Here is a 6,000-nt window from a genome sequence, read left to right as displayed (position 1 = left end):
TTCTGTATCAAAGCAGCTTCTACTTCTGGAGAAAACTGAGTTGCCTTAGGTTGGGTTCCCCAGAAACAGATTCTGAAAGAATTCTTTGTGTGCAGAGTTGCTGGAGAGGAAGGGAAAGAGGGCTGGGCAGAAGAAGTGGGGCTTCTCCGCCAGTCGCATGGAGACCTGGGATGGCCCTGCAGGGTTGTCCTCAATTAAAATCCAAGGGTCAGGCCTTTGTCCCCCCAGATTAACCAGTCATTGGATGTGCACTGTCCCTGGAGAGAAGGCATATTCTTGGATGAGGCAGGTGTCTTCATCCAAGGGAAATCTCCAGAGAGGAAGCCATCTGAATTGCTCTGGCAGACTCTAGAAGAAGGAAAGAAAAGCCCAAGGGAAGTGGGCTTGCTGGAATGATTTATTTTGTGGAGCCAGAAGACCAGACAGAGGATTATGTTCCATTGGAGGCCCAAAAGACAGATAGTATACAAAGACAGGTAGGAAGGTGCTGACGAGAGGAGTACCAGCTAGGGATGATGGTAAGAGAAGCAATCACAGGGCTGGGCTTGATAATATCCAGGAGGATGATAGCATCCTGAAGTAACAGAAGCCAGGTGGTGGCTTTAACCACCAGAAGTCTGGGGGCTGTAATTACTATAACAGCTGGCAAGGTCAAGGGGGCAGCCTTAGTGGGTTTGATCCAGGTTGTGAAGGTATTTAATAATACAAGGTGTCCCTAGGGGAAAAAATAGATGGGCAGCCAACTGGGTTCTGCTTAACATCTACGACCAGAAAAACATAAGAATGGAGGAACAGGGTTTCTCTGGTGGTGCAGTGGTTAAGAATCCACCTGCCAATGCAGGGGACACGGGTTCGAGCCCTGGCCCAGGAAGATCCCACATGCTGCGGAGCAACTAAGCCTGTGCACCACAATTACTGAGCCTGCGCTCTAGAGCTCGTGTGCCACAACTACTGAGACCGCGTGCCACAACTACTGAAGTCCACGCAGCTAAAGCCCATGCCCTGCAACAAGAGAAGCCACTGCAGTGAGAAGCCCGCACACCACAACAAAGAGTAGCCCCCACTCGCTGCAACCAGAGAAAGGCCGTGCACAGCAACAAAGACCCAATGCAGCCAATAAAATAAAATAAAATAAAATAAAATTTAAAAAAAAGAATGGAGGAACAGGAGGCTCAGAGTTGTTACCCCAATAAAAAGTCATGTTCTTTGCTTAATTCTCACATCTGAGTCAATTTTCAGACCCAGACCACAGAACCCATTGACAAAAGAGGTGGCTGGGTCCCTAGGAAGAAGAACCCTAAAACACTGAAACAAGTATTTACAGTAATGATTGCTCCATGGCCTATGACCATTTTCTCAGCTAACTATATACTGGGGAAAGAGGAATACCCAGACATTTCCCAGGGTCTGAAAGGATCTTGTTACTCAGAAATCTAAGTGTTATCAAGTCCTCTCTCTAAGACTGGGGACTTCTAGGAGTCAGGTAATAAGCGGAGTCCTGGATAACATCCAGCTTACAATGGGTCCCTGGGCCCATAGACCCACCCAGTGGTCATTTCCCCAGACTCTGAGGGCACAACTGGGAGTATATATATTGGGAAGCTGAAGCAAGCCCCACATTAGGTCTTTGGCCTTGAGTTCTCATGTGGGGAAGACCAAGTGAAAGCCTCTGAAACTGTCCCCTCCCTATCAAGTCGAGATAGTAAATCAAAACCTGTATTTCATCCAAGGGGAAGCAGGGGATGATGGTGGAGTTAATGCCACATGAACAACCCAAAGGATGGCCGTCCCTGCCACATTTCCATTTAGTTTGCCTGTCTGGCCCCTTCAGAAACCAGAAGGATGGCTTACAAACTACTGTAGACCTAATCATGTGATAGCCCTGATCACAGCTGTTGTGTCAGCTCTGTGATCCATCATAGTACAGGATCTGGACCACCTGGTCAACACACAGAATGTCACACCTGTTTCATTGATGACATCATGCTAATCAGGCAGGATGAGCAAGAGGTGGCTAGTGTATTGGAAACCTTGGTAAGAAACATGCACTTCAGAGGGTGGGAGATAAGCCCATGAAGATTCAGGGAACTGCCCCTTCAGTGTTTAGGGAACTAGTGGTCAGAGATATGCCAACATAGTTCCTTTAAAGCAAAAGGCAAATTACAAAATATAGACAAGCAAGATAAAAGAAAAAATTACTTTAAAATGCTCTAAAAGTGATACCTAAAAATAGTGTTTATATCCTTTAGGATGTTCTTCATTGTGCATAGAATATAAATATAACAAACTGACTTTGAAATTATGGGATCATGTCACTATCTGATATCTTATTTATTTACTTGTTTACTTGCTTGTTGTCTCATTCTTCACTGTGGTGATATAAGCTCCAAGAAAGTAGGGTCTGTCTTGTTCTCTGTTTTCCTGGCACTTAGAAGGCACTTGGTGCCCAATAAATGCTTTTTGGTGGAATGAATGAAGTGTACTATACACATCACTTTGTAGCCAGCTATTTTCAACTATCTTCCAGATGCTTCAGGTTATTCTTCATCTTCCTTAGAATGTGCCACATGAAAACAGAGTTTTCATAGCCCAAAGACTACTTCTATCAGTGCAACTTCTGAACCAAGAAACCTCAGCCTTTTGGCAGCCCTCGAATCTCCTTCCTTTTGGTCAGCACTGCCTTAGAATCTACAGCGGGCACAGCCTTGCCTGGATCACTCATCAGAGGGACACAAGTCAGGTTCCAAGACCTGAGCAAGTGAAGATGTTTCCAGGCGAGCTGCTTTGCCTGCAGCCACGTCCCTCCTCCGGCCACGCGGGAGCGCTAGAGCGCCACAGTTCACACGGGATCGGGGCCCTCTGGGAGGAAGACTCTGGGCGGGTGTATTGACTGCCCGGTGTGGGCGGAGCCAAAGGCGTCCATGTCCGAGACGAGTGCAGGAAGTGAAGAGGCCGAGCTTCTTTGGCGTGGCGTACGCTTGCGCATAGGTCGGGTCAGAGGAACCTTCGCTTTCGCCACCGTTTGGTGGGGGACGCCTTTGCACAGCTATTAAGAGTGGGCCGGGCCCAGGGGAGGGGGCAGAGTCCGGGAGTTGGGGTGGGGGGAGCTTGGAGGGGCGCTGGGGTGAGGAGCGGGGCCCCTTGGGGGCCCGGTTGGGTTGGGGTGGCGAGGCCTGGGGTGGAGGAGGGACGACGGGGAGCCGGGCTGGAGTGAAGCGCGGGGGCGGCGTGTGGAGTCGGGGGAGAGGGCGAGTGGGAAAGGAGGACGTGGCAGGAAAGTCTCCTTTTCCCGCCTGATCCCGTCCTGGTGTGAACTGTGGGGACCCGAGGGTGCTACCCTGGCAGCGCGGGAGTTGCAAATAGGCAGCTGGCTGCATCTTCCGGGAAGATAAGCTCTCTTTCCTCCCAGCCTTCTCATTAGCGGCCCTTTTAAAAAAGTTGTGGTTCTTTTTACCGCAGTATCGTGTGCGTCGCAGTGACATCTTCACCCGTAGAAAACCGTTTCCAGCTGCTTTGGGCATCTTGAAACTCAAACCATTTCTTTTACCTGTTCCCTCTTAAAGCAGAGAAAGTAAAAGTTTTCCTACCCAAACCCCGCAGTGAAAAATAGGAAATTCCCTGTCTCAACAGTTTTAGGGTATTTAAATAATTTCTTCATGAACTTGTCTACAAATTCACTTTTTGTGCTCCTTAAATAATGTCACTTGCCTGCGTAAAGTGGAACAACAGTTGTGTTGTGCCATGCGGTGCTCTGAGAAATTTTAGTCCGGGGAGATGAAAATACTTCATTGGGAATTCAGGGATTGAACAACCATAGTGACTCTGACCAATGCCATGTAACCCTCACTAAAAGCATTTGGGTTCATATCCATCATTCTCAGCTGTGGTGAAGGGGTGCAGTCTGGCATTTGGAAGCTTAAGAACCAATTCTGTTGCCTTCCAATTTATTATTATTTTTTTAAGCCTTCCATCATGTGTGTACTTTGCTTGAATGATTATTTTAAAGTACGTGTTCTATTTTTGCCAATCTGACAGCTGTTTCCATAGAAACTAGGGAAGAAATAGTCACTTTCAGAAGAGTTGTTAAAACTGTCTTCCAGGCTTCAGCTGTGAGTGCCAGTGAGCGCTGTACTTGCTCATTCTGAGATGGTACTTAAAGAATTAAGGATCTGAAATGTTCGTAGAGGCTAACAATCCAAATTGTTCAATTTTCTCGCATCATTAATTTAGTAATCCTGGAAGTCTGCCAGCTATGTTTGTTGACCTGCTACAGTTCTTTGAAGAGGATGTGTCAGCCCTGATTCTTTCTTCTGCTCTGTGTAGTCTAGTGATTGGATCTTTGAAAATGTATAAATAGTTTTCTTCTCCCATTCTTTATCCTTTCTTTAGGATACAGCAGGGATTACAAAATATCAGGCACTATTTCTGTTTCACGTGACACTTGTAGGTGATACAAATGATAGCGCTTTTGCTTATATATGTACTACATTTAGTGTTTGGGGCTTTTGCTAACATCTGTGTCAGAATACTTTAAATTTCACATTAGTTGTGAGCTGTGAGCAGGAGTTTGCTTGACGTGTGAACAGAGGTAAGCAGTGTAAATAGATGTGCACAGACAGATGAGAGCTTTTCTTTTCTGAGAGGTGTAAGTAAATCAGTAGGTCTGGAGCTTCGGAATGGGTGAAGGAGGGGTAGGGAAGGTGCCTGGAGAAACAGTGGGAGGTGGTATTATGAGGGGCTTGGTCTGCAATATGCGGGAGTTTATTGAAGCCCATGGAAACCAATGGTAATTACAAATATAGTTGCCTTTATTGATTTGGGGCTTACAAAAGTAATAACACATCCTGTAAAAGTTTAAACAACATGGAAATATATAAGATGGAAATAATCCCTTACAACCATCATCCTGCCACCCCAAATAACCACTGTGAATGGTTTGGTGTGTATTCCTTTAGATTTATTTATATTTGTATATACTAGCATGTTTTAAGCATTACTGAGTATGTAAAAAATTTGAGTAATTTTCAAATAATTTGATGTATAGATAATACTATTTATGAAAATTGATGTTCTGAAGCATCTTTCCAGATAATATGGTATTAGCCTAGACTGAGTTAGATTTATGTATTTTTCCCAGCAACTTTTATTATGAAGATTTGAAACACTAAAAACTGAAAAAAAAATTAATGAGCACATATATAACCACCACTTAGATACAAAGATTGTTAGCATTTTTCTATATTGCCTTTATGTCCTGTGTGTATGTCTGAATGTATTTTTATTATAAAATTTGAAAGTTTTATTCATCATGAAAAGAGAGTTCAGCAAGCATTTCAGGTATAAGATATTCACCTACATAACCACATCTTTATCACCTAAGAAAATAAGCAATACTTATCTAAAATAACCTAAAAGCAAATTCATATTCAAATTACCCCAATAGTTCCAGTTGTCTTCTAAAACAAATTTTTTTCTTTCAAATTAGGATCTAATCAGAGTTCACACATTGCATTTGGTTGTCTCTTTTTAGTACCTTTTAAAAAAATAGCTTAATGTATAGTTGATATACAATAAATTGGACATATTTAAACTGTACATGTTTTGACTTACGTGTATATCTATGAAACCAACAACACAATCACAATAGTGAACATTTTAGTTGCCCCCCCCAAACTTTGTAGTCCCGCCTCTTGCCCCTCTTTAGTTTTCCATCCTCTGATTTCTCTATAAGTATAAATTAGTCTGCATTTTCTTTTCTTTTTTTTTTTTTTTTTGCGGTACGCGGGCCTCTCACTGTTGTGGCCTCTCCCGTTGCAGAGCACAGGCTCCGGACGCGCAGGCCCAGCGGCCATGGCTCACGGGCCCAGCCGCTCCGCGGCATGTGGGATCCTCCCTGACCGGGGCACGAACCCGTGTCCCCTGCATTGGCAGGCAGACTCTCAACCACTGCGCCACCAGGGAAGCCCGTAGTCTGCATTTTCTACAGTTTATATTATAAAG

This window comes from Mesoplodon mirus (assembly GCF_964341445.2).
Source record: "Mesoplodon mirus genome assembly, chromosome: 3".
Lineage (NCBI taxonomy): Eukaryota > Metazoa > Chordata > Mammalia > Artiodactyla > Ziphiidae > Mesoplodon > Mesoplodon mirus.
Note: the sequence above shows the minus strand (reverse complement) of the source record.